A 13,731-nucleotide genomic window follows, 5' to 3' on the forward strand; every position below is an offset into this window, starting at 1 on the left:
AAGCATGGGGCACATAACTGTCTATTTGGAATCCGTCGATGCGATTTCATTTTGGAAAGTGCGCTTTTCGATAAAAGGTTGTTAAACGAATGTTTGCGGGTTTAAACCTTAAATCAATTATAAACAAAAAACAAAGGATTTATTGATTATCTCGCTTCCCCATGATAACTCACTTTTATCGCAATCGGAGCTATGTATGGAAACAACTAAAGCTTAACGTTTGTGCCTCCCGATCTGTGATATGCAATTTTCGCTAATCGCTGATCGGGAAAGCCACGAGATCCACTTTAAAGAACTGTTGATAAAATGAGTGATGCGACATATCATAATGGCATTTAAGTATCACGATTGGCGGTTACGGAAATCATTAATAGAGCAGTTATGGTTGAATCCTTCGAGGATTTCATCCGTGGTAATATTAGAGTTCGTATTGCTTATCACGCTTAAATTACCATTAATCTTTTATATTCTGCGTTGGCTTTGAACAAGTTTTACTCTGTTACGTTCTTCTGTTTCTTTTGCAGAGCAAGTCTGAGTTGATGAATCCAGCAAAAATGACAAAGAAATCAAAGAAACCAAAGGCCCCCGTCATAGCCAAAGAGGAACCAGTTAAAAAGGTCTTGATATCTGATACTACCTGCCTCGGTCTAGGCAAGGCTTCGTGGGAAAGTATATACAATTTACTGGAAGCTGAGGATCCGGAAGAGATTGAAGAAGAACCGGGAACAACAGACTCCACTGACAAGTTGGAGAGTACTCTTAAAGAGTTGGCCATCTCCTATCTTCATAGAATAGCAGCCCGCGCCAAAGTTTTACCCTATAATGACTTGGTCAGATGGGTTATTGAAAGTATCAATATTATATACAAAACTTTCTTCACCGCTGATGGAAGAATGTTCGGGTCGTTCAGAGTAGAAGATATCAAAAGAATGTACCATTTGCCTGAACCTCAGAAGCGATATAACAAAGCATTTTTGGAAGCTTTCGCCAAAGAAAATGCCATCGAATCGGACCCTATTAGACAGTGGAGGCATTTTCCGACCAAACACAAGCATGAATCATCGGGTATGTACTTCATAGACTCATTAGCATCTCCTTACTGTTATGTTGGTGCTGTGGTGTGCAAACTCTTTGGAATCCATGATTTTGCCAAATTTTCTATAGAGATGGTACCTTTAATGGAGACTGCAGTTAATTCTTATATCATGGATCGGGCGACTATTTTGTTTGATAAAATGGCTAACCAAATACTTGATTATAGGAAAAACAGGTTCGTGACTACCCAGGTAATACCCCCATTTTATATGAGTGCCCATATTTTGGACACTATCTGTTTCAATTATGAATACCCCATTTTAGGTTGGAAATGGACTCCATAGGACCCGAACCCCATTCATATCTATCATAAGGAACTATGGAAAGCCCATTACAAAAATCATCTTTATAGAATTTGTCATGGTTTCTTGCTCCTCGTGTATTATTCCATATTCAATAAACCTGCTCCTAGGTTGTCTGAGGAAGCCTGCATCGACCTAACTTCAATTGATAGTTGGTTTGGTGAAGAAAAGTTCACCTACATCAAACTTTTTGGTAGCACTACTGACCTGCATATCCTTCCCTTATACATCCCTGATAATTTACTTGCCAGAGAGATAGCATATCAGATAACAGTAGAAGGGATGTCAAGGAACCTAAAGGAGTCTAAAAATCACATGTGGCCTTCATTCCCCCTCTGATGTGGTGCTTTCACGCTGCATGATTTCAAACATGCAGAGAAGGAAGCTGAGAAAATAAAAATGTTAAAGTTAGCAGTCATCCCAAAAAGGCAGTATGATCCTAAATCTAAAATCGCCAAGTTTGAACATGAGAAGGATAATTATGATGATTTGTTTGCTTTAGCCGAGTTATTTTCTCAAGTGAAACAACTGGAAAAAATCAAATTGGGAGTGGAGGGACTAAAGGAATTTTACAGGTTTAGGACATAGAGATTGCAAACGTTTCCTCTGGACTTGTTAAATACTACCTCTATGGTGCAACTAGAAGGACACTATGAAGAGAAAATTATTGAAAAGACTCCTGAAAAGGAAAATACTCCAAAAAGGGAGCAGACACAGGAAGGAACTAGTGAGCCCCTTGATATGAATATCAATATTGATCCTACTTTAATCAAGGAATGGGAGCAGTTCAACTCAATCATCAATAACCTGAATAAATCCCAAGAGCTCACTACACCAAAATTGCCAACAGTACAAAAGCCAGAAGTTATTACTGTTCTGATTGAAGGGACAAGTGGCCTACCCAGAATTCAACAGGACATAGAGATCATTCCCGAGAATCCTACAGAGGAGATTGTACTACGAACTGAAGAAATACCACCTCTCGATGTCTTCTATAGTCCGAAGCACAGGGCTGTAGTTAAAAGACAGAGGAAGAAGAGGAAAATTGATCAAAGTCCTCTTTTAACTCCTCAGGTAGAAATGATGAACGTGGTATGGAAAGCAAAAGTCAATCCCTCCGAGGATTTAACAAAGCTATCTCAGTATGCAGGAGCTTACACAACGGCGACAATGGATAAAGCCTCAGAGGTCAGCCATCTGATGAGGGAAAAGGATCAGAGGATTACTCAACTTGAGGTGCAATTGGCAGAGCAACAACAAAAGATAAATCAGCTTGAACAACAGTTAACAGAGCAGAGGCAGCAAAATGAGTGATTAAGAGAGCAATTGAAACTGGAAAAACAGAGGATTGATGAGCAGACTCTCCATAAACAACAGGAGTTGTCTCAGGAATTAAGTAGGCTTCAGATGATAAGTGAGCAAGAGAAGAAGGCAAAGGAATATCAAATTGCACAAATGCAAGAACAGATAGAAAGGTACAAGGGTTATCCATAGGTAAGTGAATTTAGAACAGAAGCCTTGGAAATAACCAAAGCCTTGTCCTGACAGTTGGATATTCTTTTCCACAACATATCATTGGCCAACCCTTTATGCGATATCTCTGCATCATTGATTGAGAAGGCAGTGGATGCCAGACTTGAATTAGAAAAGACAGATGAAAGGTTAACCAATTTTCTGTCTTGACAAGATTCCACAGAAAGAATGGCTGCCAACTTGCCAAGAATGCAGAGCTGCAACGAATGGTCTGATCAAATTAATAAATAACAATTTACATATGTCTAATTTGATCACCGATTTCTCTCCAGGTAAACTCCCAAAAGCAAAGTCATTCGAACAACATTGGAAACAGGAGCTGGCGAACAGAGAAAAACAGATTGGAGGAATCCAAAACTTGACATGGGAAACATTCTGGTTTTTCCTAGTCAAGCCACATAGCCAACAGATGGCCATGAAATGTCTTTCGGATGCAATCAACTGCATGATCTCCAAACTCTCTGATGCCACCTATACAACCCAACTACACTCCAGGATGAGTCGGCCTCCAGAAATCTAGCCTATGCTCGCAATCTGCCAGCTGCAATCACAGAAAAATAAGTCGATACAATGAATTCATTCAACCACTACATCACTGCTATTTTCATAATGAATCCCGGATTTTCATGTCTATAGTTAGACCAGCGCATAACAATTTTTATTGATAGTTAGTTGTTATTTTTAGTATTTAAGACCCTTTCATGTATTTAGAAAGGGTCCGCAATTTGTATTAAAACTTGACTTGGGAGTTGCACTTCTGTACTTCTAATATTTTTTTTTATCAAAAGCTGGACTAAAGTTCTGCATTTTTGTGAAAGAGGCTTTTATAAGATTTTCACTTTTGCATCTTTTGAAGGTGTTCTCAAATAGGAAAGCAGAATCTGAATGTTGTTTCCATCGGGAGAATTCAAATGCATATGGTACTATTATCACTGTTTTTGTCTTATTTCTCTATGTGAATGAACATTTCTTAAAATTGCTATTATTGATATATATATGTTTTTCAAACAATTCTTTAACATATCATTTCTGAAGGTTTCAGAATTGTTATCATTTGGATATATATATGTCAGTGATACATATTATGATAAATGCGATAATGTTTTTATTATTACTTTGTTTAACTTCTTAAACAAAGTAATTATAATATGAATGCATCTTTTTGTTTTATGAATAAGCCATCTTTATGATTATTTGTTTAATAGAAACAATAAAAAAATGTGTTGTTAACAGGATACCCAGGTTAGATTACTTATATTTGTATATCTTTGAATCGTAAGATAAAACACTTATTACCCTCGTTACACATTACAAAAAAATCACCCACCAACTCATATATCACTGGGAAACTAGTTCCATTATATCCAGTTGGAGCCACCACATCAAACGGAAAAGGAGCTACACTAAGGTCCGGACTGGGTGGTTTTCTCCGATGTTGATGCAGTGATTTTAGAAGCATCAACACTTTGTTATGAGTTAAAAACTTGATATTCAACTCATATAAGAGAGGTTTGCAGAAAAAGAAAAAAAAATTCCATTGTTATATTTCATGTGCGTTTATTTGAAAAATCGTTTTCCAAATACTTTTAAAGAAATGAGTCTTATGAAAAAATTGCAACCAAGTAATTTGAATGCATAATTCATTCAACTAGTTACAAGTAAGGGTCTGCATGATGAGAAGTAGAAGTTGCAAATCCCTCAAGATATTTAGGAACTCTCAGATAGATTGTAGATGTAATACAGATGAAAATTGAATACAATATGAGAAATGCTCCATACTGTAACATTAAACCATGGACGGAGGCCATTTTATATTTCATACTCTCCCCATAAAGAGCCACTTGGCATTATGCTAGCGATAATTCACAAGAGAAATGGAGCAGTTTTGGTTGTATTATCAAGAGATAAGACAAGCAACAATCAACAAAAGCCCTACTTTGACACTCTAGAATGTAAGAACAGTTTCCAAGCATATGCAACCTTGCCTCTAGGTTCTCTAATATAAGCCTAATTAAGAGAATGGTAGAGTGTTATTGTCCCCTTCCTTAGACAACTTACTTGGAGAAAAACTCTAGCAGATTCCTCACATTCTATGAGTGGCGTCCAACATAAATGTTATTGGCAGATGTGTGCCAACCCTCAAGGGGCCCAGGTAAGTACCTGAATTTTGAGCTAAATACTAAGCACCTAATCAATAACATTGTCTTATATTCAAATGTACACCTTCACGAAGAAACTCTAGCTTTTGGCTTATGTGTGTGTGATGTGGATTCTAATCCACAAATTTCCACCCTTAGAAGAACCACTCCAAGGGATGAAAAAAAAATTCAAAACCTTAAACTATGAGTAGAGAATCCTCTTGCTTCATTTCATGCTTCTTTATATTTATAGAAAAATTCATGAATGACCTTGTTGAAGCATCCATGCAAAATTCCTAACAATGTCACATACTGCAAGCCTTATTTTACGTCAATATTTTTGCTTGGAAACATTTTAATTAGAAATTATTTTCGTTAAATGATTCAAGGTACATGCCATATCGTGGCTTCTCACTGCAGTTTTAATTCTGCATAAATTTTCCAGGATGTTTTAGTATGGCTAGTCCAAGAATTTGTCCACCAGAAAGAGCTCCTAAAAGCTGACCATTTTTACTATGTACAAAACATGCATTGATATATATACCATTTTAGTGGCTAGAATGAGTGATGAATGCTAGTTTCAAGGTAGCTTTCAATCTCCATCTCATTATTTGATTATTAGATATTCTTTGGAAAAAATATCGAAGATTTTTCACCTCTAACAATGGTGTCGGAGAATTAACATTCAACCAAGAAAACTTCACTTGTAAAATATTTTCATTATTTCTTTATGTGAGTTATTCATATGATATCAAATTTCATGATATGTATTTTAATATACCCAAATTTCCACTTTGATATTCGTTGATTCAACAATTTATGGAAGATAATAATTTTTGCTCAACACTTTTGCAAAAGGAGAAAGAGTAGGTTTTAGAGAGGAAAAAGAAGGGTTTCATTTTGGCCAAGATGAATCACCTACTTGGCCGAATCATAAATGAAAGCTTATGAATATTGGAGAGACTATTTCTTATTTGGGTAGGTGAATATCAGAGAGACTATTTCTTATTTGGGCAGGTCCTTCAGTAAATATCTTTTCAGCTGTCGATTATTGGAGATGGATAATAGCCAAGTTTTAAAATAAAAAATTCCACCTTGGAGTAATATTGACCTACTTCCTTCTAAGAAGATTGCATTTGTTGATAAATTCTAGGAGCGCGTCACATTGGTTTTTGTCCTTTTTTTTTTTGAAGTAGCCAACAGGACATTGCTTGGGGATCATTCCTTGACTTGCAATTTCAATCAGCAGTTAGAAACGTCCCTCCTCCTAAAGACTGGCAAATAAGGAAATCTGAAACTGACTTTCAAGACTGGCTCAAATCGCACTCAAGGCACTCTCTCTTTTTTGATGGGGCAGCAAAGGGCAATCCGGGCAAAGCTGGTGCAGGAGGTGTTGTTGTAAATCCAATTGGGGAAAAAATTCATTCCTTTGCTTGGGGGCTTGGACATTCATCCAGCATTCAAGCTGAGGCTTTGGCCCTCTTTCAAGGCCTCAAGATCCTCAAAGATTTAAATATAAGTGAAGCTAATGTTATAGGTGACTCCCAGATCATTATAAACGCAATGGTTTCCAACTCCCCAGCTTTGGATCTTAAACTAGCAAGGCTGATATCCAGAATTAAGGGCTTGGAAAACGCTTTTCAGAAGTTGAATTACTACCATGTGCTGAGAACTCATAATAAAGAGGCAGACATTGAAGCCAACAAAGCTGCCCTCCTCTCTGCCGGGGTCAAGATGAAAGATGAAGAAGAATCATGGGAACCCATAGAAGTCTTCAAGCTTCAGCTGCATTCTCATTCTTAGCAGTGAGATGCAACAAGATATAGACATCCTCAATGTAATCAGATTTTCAGCATTCAGGCCAAGATGAATATAAATATTCCATAACCGTTTCTATCAAAAAAAAAAATAAAATAAAAAAAAATGTTAGAATAGGTACTCTCAAAATTTTATTGGGCAAGAAAGGTGGAGTAAAAAATATTGATATGGTGTCTTTGAGATTTTTGTAATTGCACTTTACGAAGTGATCAAGGGGGATTGGACATCCCCAACATTAGTAAACACATGATTTCCATTTTTCCTTTGGATTTGTGTAACATCTCTACAAAATTTCCATTCTTTTGGGATTCCGTGAGACAATGATATACTTTGTGTCTATAAAGATTTCGAATGTTTTGGGACATTTATGTTAGTGTAACTTTATTTTTAAATTTAACCTCCTTGTTACATGTTTTAGAAGTTATACAGAAACTCAAATTTCATTTGTATTTCACTTGCTTATTGGCTTCACATTCCCACCTCTATGGGCATTCTTTTGCACCTCTATGTGCAATTGCTAGTTTTAAAATCAATCCCTATATATGTAATTTCAAGGACTATCATAACCCTCACATAATTCTTTACAGGGTGTTAGCTCAATGGAAGAGCACCTGCTTTATAAGTAGAAGGTTGGTGGTTCAATTCCCCTGTGTCCTAATATGATTTAATCAATGATATTGTAGTTTATTTTTAATTAAATACTTTTAATATTGGTTTATTTCGATGGTGATATATTTTTCTAGCTTCATTGTTTATATTGACTCTAAATAGACAAAAGTGATGTTGTATTATCTTTGAATGTAATTTTTTATTGTCTTTGAAATTATTTTTCTCCATAAATTCTTTGTTGTTTAACAAATTGATTAGTTATTCTATGAATGTGAGTAAACTCTATGTTAGAAAACCAAAAGATTTCAATGTTCACCCATTGCAAAATACTTCCCACCTACTAATAACCTTACCTCCTATTTCTAAAGTTGATATTAATAAGGATATGTGAGTATCCATCAATTTCAATGTCTTGTGTGCCCTCATATTTTTCCATTATGATAGCTTCCATCATTTCTACTACTTTTTGCTACTTATATGCTATATATTTTAATGTAATTTGTATATTATGATTTTTTTTTTTTCTAAGAAGTTATTCGCAATTTTTTTAATAAAAACACTATTAATATAGATTCAATATATTAAGCCCACATGTAAAAAAGTTTACAAAATTTCTTCCATTACACCTACACATCACCCCCTATATTGGACTCTAGAGGGCCTCTCGGCACAATTAATTTATAATAATGTAAATAACTAGCTAAATTGTTTCATTTGTTATTACATTCAAATTCTCTTCTAAAGCAATTTTTGGGCCAACTCAACGGGTTATCCATCTAGTATGTCTATTTCACACTTAATAGTTAAGGAAAAAATATAGTTAGGACATGTAAAGGGGGAGAAGTGTGGGGAAAGGATGTGAACTGAATAACTAACTCACTAGCCCCGACGAATATCTCTTCCACCTCACTATGAAATATGGTCCTTTCATGTGTCTCTATCTCTCGAAATGAAAACTACAGTGGTGGTCTCCTCTCCTGCCATGGCAAAGGAATCTTTGTAGACCAAAAACCATGCCCTTTCAGGATGAACTATCCTACAATCATCGAAGTACAATATCATGGCCTCTCTTTCAACACCTTCCTAGCCTGCTAACGGTACACATCTATGCTCCCAACTAGTGGTAGAACAATGCTGAAAAAATAGGGTATGGGCTTATCCCTGTGGAGAAGATTTGGTTGTTTACATGGAAGGAAAATCATTTTTCACTGGGTGCAATGACAGATGGATCAAGTGTGTTTGGGTTGACCAGTCTGGCACCGAATGTGTGGAGAATTGGATGTTCGTGGGTCGATGACCCCTCAAATTGGCGCTTGTTCTTGGGGATGAGTTAATTTTGTACGCAGGAATTAATTTTGTTGGTAAATCTGTTATCTTTGTGACACTAAAAGGATGAAGATGTGAAAACCCTCTTAAAATCTCATGCAAACAATTACTTTATCTTTTAATTTCAAAATATTTATTATAATAATGCCTTTCTTAGCTTTTTAATTCATATATATATAATTAATTAATTAATTTAGGCTTTTGTGATATATATATATATATATATATATATTATAAGAAGATTTTTTTTGGAAATAATCACATCAAAGAATATTTGTCGATGCTTTTCTAACTCACCAGTTTGATTCATGGTCAAGACAATAAATCACATTGTTGGTTCAAAACGCATGGACAAATATTCTTTAGTGTGACTATTTCCAAAAAAATTATTCTTAAAATTATAAATCTTTAAGAATTTGTTTTAGATATTTTTAAATACTCAAATTAATTTATAAAGCTGGTTGAATAATTCCTTTATTTATTTCCACTCGCAGTGAATTGATTGAACTCATGCTAAAGCATACTAAGTAACTCCTTTAATAATTTATTTATTTCTTACTTGAAGTAAATTGATTCAACTCAGGCCCAAGAAGTTTAAAAATCCAATACCATACCAGAGTCTGGGTACAATAAATCGATTCAATTCTGGTTAAAGTATATCAAGTATTTTTTTTGTTAGCATGATGGTTAAAGTATATAAATATTTCTTTGGTTTTTTTGTTAGCTTAACTCATAGGTATTTTAAATCAACAAATTGAATAATTCTTTGATAATTTTTTTTATTTCCCACTTAAAGTAAATTGATTCAACAGTTTAAAAATCCAGTACCATATTAGAGAAAATACTCTGTGCATGTCTCGGTGGAAAATCTCCATACTCCATATACAGTAAATTGATTCACTGATTCAACTTCCAGTTAAAGCATGTTAAGTAATTCCTTTCTTTGTTGTCTTGCCTCATTGGCATTTTAACTTTGAATTTGATGATGGTGTGGACAACAATATTCAAACCTTGAATATCATGATGGTGTGGACAGCAGGATTCAAACCTGCAATAGAAATTTTTTTGTGCTTGTTTCAGTGGAAAAGTCCCACAAGATTTAGCTCAGGCTAAAGCATATAGAGGTGTTTTTTGGTTGGCTTGACCCACCAACTATACTATGCATGTTAGTGGAAAATAACATAGACAGCAGGTTTGGAACTTGCAAGAGAAAATACCCTGTGCATGTCTCTGGAAAAAATGCAAGTTATCCACTTGCAGTAAATTGATTCAACCCGTGCGCAGGAAGTTTTCAAAATCCAAAGTCCAATACCAGAGAAAATACTCAAATAACATAGACAGGAGGTTTGAAACCTGCAAGAGAAAATACCCTGTGCATGCCTCGTGGAAAAAAACCACTTGCAATAAATTGAACAGAAAATACCCTGTGCATGTCTCTGTGGAAAAAGGAAGTTTAAAAGTCCAATACCAGAGAAAATACTCAAATAACATAGACAGGAGGTTTGAAACCTGCAAGAGAAAATACCCTGTGCATGCCTCCGTGGAAAAAATCCACTTGAAATAAATTGAACAGAAAATACCCTGTGCATGTCTCTGTGGAAAAAGGAAGTTTAAAAGTCCAATACCAGAGAAAATACTCAAATAACATAGAGAGGGGGTTTGAAACCTGCAAGAGAAAATACCCTGTGCATGCCTCCGTGGAAAAAATCCACTTGCAATAAATTGAACAGAAAATACCCTGTGCATGTCTCTGTGGAAAAAGGAAGTTTAAAAGTCCAATACCAGAGAAAATACTCAAATAACATAGACAGGAGGTTTGAAACCTGCAAGAGAAAATACCCTGTGCATGGATCCGTGGAAAAAATCCACTTGCAATAAATTGAACAGAAAATACCCTGTGCATGTCTCTGTGGAAAAAGGAAGTTTAAAAGTCCAATACCAGAGAAAATACTCAAATAACATAGACAGGCGGTTTGAAACCTGCAAGAGAAAATACCCTGTGCATGCCTCCGTGGAAAAAATCCACTTGCAATAAATTGAACAGAAAATACCCTGTGCATGCCTCCGTGGAAAAAATCAACTTGCAATAAATTGAACAGAAAATACCCTGTGCATGTCTTTGTGGAAAAAGGAAATCTGTGAGAAAAATCCACTTGAACAAAAATTACCTTGTGCATGTCTCTGTGGGAAAAATCCACTTGCAGTAAATTGAACAGAAATTACCCTGTGCATGTCTCCGTGGAAAAAGTCCACATGCAGTAAATTAATGCAATTCGTGCACAGGAAGCTTAAAAGTCCAATACCAGAAAACATTCTCGTACATGAAATTACCCTGTGCATGTCTCCGTGGAAAAAGTCCACATGCAGTAAATTAATGCAATTCGTGCACAGGAAGCTTAAAAGTCCAATACCAGAAGACATTCTCGTACATGTCTGTGACAAATAACGTGGACGGCAGGATTCGAACCTGCGCGGGCAGAGCCCACATGATTTCTAGTCATGCCCGATAACCACTCCGGCACGTCCACACCCGTAATCCAAATCTCGTTTGGAGGAATAACACATTTTTTCAAAATGTTGTATCTCTATCAACACATACAAATCATGAGAAGCGCCAGTGAATAAAGCGCCTGTTTCTTAATCAGAAAGTCCATAGGTTCGACCCTTGCAGGGCACTTAGCTGTAGAGGAATTTGATGTTTCCCGGCATGAAAAACATTCGCTGCTTGTTGATTCCGACATTATGAAGAAGAGTTTTTTGGTTTTCAATTCGCTTCTTATTGATTGCAAATGTATCATTCTTTGCAGACATGATTTGCCGAAGAAAATTTGATATGCTCTCTTCTTAGTATTTGTTTTTAACTTGTTGCTCATTACTTCCAAAAGTTTTGAAAAATACAAATATAAGCCGATCGTTCAATTATTCGAGTAAACAACGTAATTACGCGGAAAGTGGTGTTTTTTTACTTCTTTGTTCCTCTCACTTCTTGATATTCGAAACGTATAAACCGATGATGATAAAATTATAAAATTTCGGTTCTATTTTTCCTATAAGATGTGTTATTTTAAATATTTAAGTATCATTTTGTATTTTAATATATATATATAATTTGGAAGAAGAATTTCATAGGTTAGGTGTTGGTATTGTCCAGAAATTATTATTCACTTTATGTTAGTTTGAAGAGATATAGAAATATGCAGAAAGGTTAATAGGGATTACAAATTTTTAAAGGTAAGATTTTTCAAAGAGAGATTCATAATCTAGTGTAGTAAAAAGGAGAAGAGAGATTCATAATTTAGTGTAGCAAAAAGGAGATTTTCAAGATAAGATTGGAACACTACTTTTGTTCATAATATTGGGAGTAGGGTTTACTGAAATTTAAAATTGTTTGAATAGAAAAAGACACTCTTCATTAAATTCATTGTTAAGGTTGAAAATATTTTAAATGTCTATCCATATATGTAGATAAAAACCATTCCTCATAAGAATATTCCATGAGCTTCAAGGTTGGAATTTCAAAACGGACATACCGGTCAAATTTGATGTTCTTGGCTGTTTTGAAAATTTCTAGCTATATTTGACTGGCAAATCACCCCATGACTGTCAATTTGCCTGTCAAACTCCATCCCTGATGGGCTTTTCTTGATAGTGCTTTAGAGGGTTTCCTTTAAATTTAGGAAGTATACTATAAGTATCTTAACATCAAAATATTTCTTTTAACATTAAGGCCTTTGCATAATGAAATATTCAATTTTCTTGATGGTGCTTTAGAGGGTTTCCTTCAGATTTAGGAAGTATACTATAAGTATCTTAACATCAAAATATTTCTTTTAACATTAAGACTTTTGCGTAACGAAAAATTGAATCTACTTAGGACTTTCTTATGTACAACTCTTTCTCATATTTATAGGGATAAGAACAATGTTGTAGAGGGACTGTCAAAAAGTAGAGTTGGGTTGGACCAAAGGACCTAGATTATTAAGTAAGTGATAGACAATGAAAATATACCTCTATAGATCCATCTTAATCATTGATCTAGCAATCTCTGAGAGGATCAAATCCTTTAAGGTGCAAACCTCTTGTAGTATGAATAACTTAAAAAAAAATTACTCTATACTAGTTTTCTCTCTATATATATGATAGACAGGGGGTCAAGATGGATCTATAATGGTTATCTCTCTCTCATATATATATATTGGATTTTTTTATGGATAAAGGTTAATAGGGATTACGAATTTCTAAAGGTAAGACTTTTCAAAGAGAGATTCATAATCTAGTGTAGCGAAAAGGATATTTCAAGATAAGATTGGAATAGTTCTTTTCTACATAATATTGGGAGTAGGATTTATTGAAATCTAAAATTGTTTGAATAGAAAAAGACACTCTTCATTAAATTCAATGTTAAGGTTGATAGTATTTTAAATGTCTATCCATATATGTAGGTAAAAACCATTCCTCATAAGAATATTCCATGGGCTTCAAGGTTGACAATAAATAATAATATTCCATGGGTTTCAAGGTTGGAATTTCATAACAGGGATACCCCGTCAAATTTGAGGTTCTTGGCGGTTTTGAAAATTTCTTACCTATATTTGACGGGAAAATCACCCCATGACTGGCAATTTGCCTATAAAATTCAATCCCTGATGGGCTTTTCTTGATGGTGCTTTAGAGGGTTTCCTTTAGATTTTGGAAGTATACTATAATTATCTTAACATCAAAATATTTCTTTTAACATTAAGACCTTTGCATAATGAAATATTCAATCTACTTAGGACTTTATTATATACAACTCTTTGTCATATTTATAGGGATAAGAATAATGTTGTAGAGGGGCTGTCAAAAAGTAGAGTTGGGTTAGTAGGTGATAGACAATGGAGAAATACCTCTGTAGATCTTAGCCATAGATC

General features: G+C 34.9%; 1 non-coding gene across 1 annotated transcript; it reads right to left on the bottom strand.

Moving 5' to 3' along the window:
- Window positions 1-11,267: 11,267 nt before the first annotated feature.
- TRNAS-AGA (transfer RNA serine (anticodon AGA)) lies at window positions 11,268-11,349 on the bottom strand. The gene has a single exon. It is a non-coding gene; the product is annotated as a tRNA-Ser (tRNA).
- Window positions 11,350-13,731: the final 2,382 nt, after the last annotated feature.

Source organism: Pinus tabuliformis, chromosome 1_1, assembly GCF_031772625.1.
Source record: "Pinus tabuliformis cultivar Carrire ecotype Pingquan chromosome 1_1, CPIR1, whole genome shotgun sequence".
Classification (NCBI taxonomy): Eukaryota; Viridiplantae; Streptophyta; class Pinopsida; order Pinales; family Pinaceae; genus Pinus; species Pinus tabuliformis.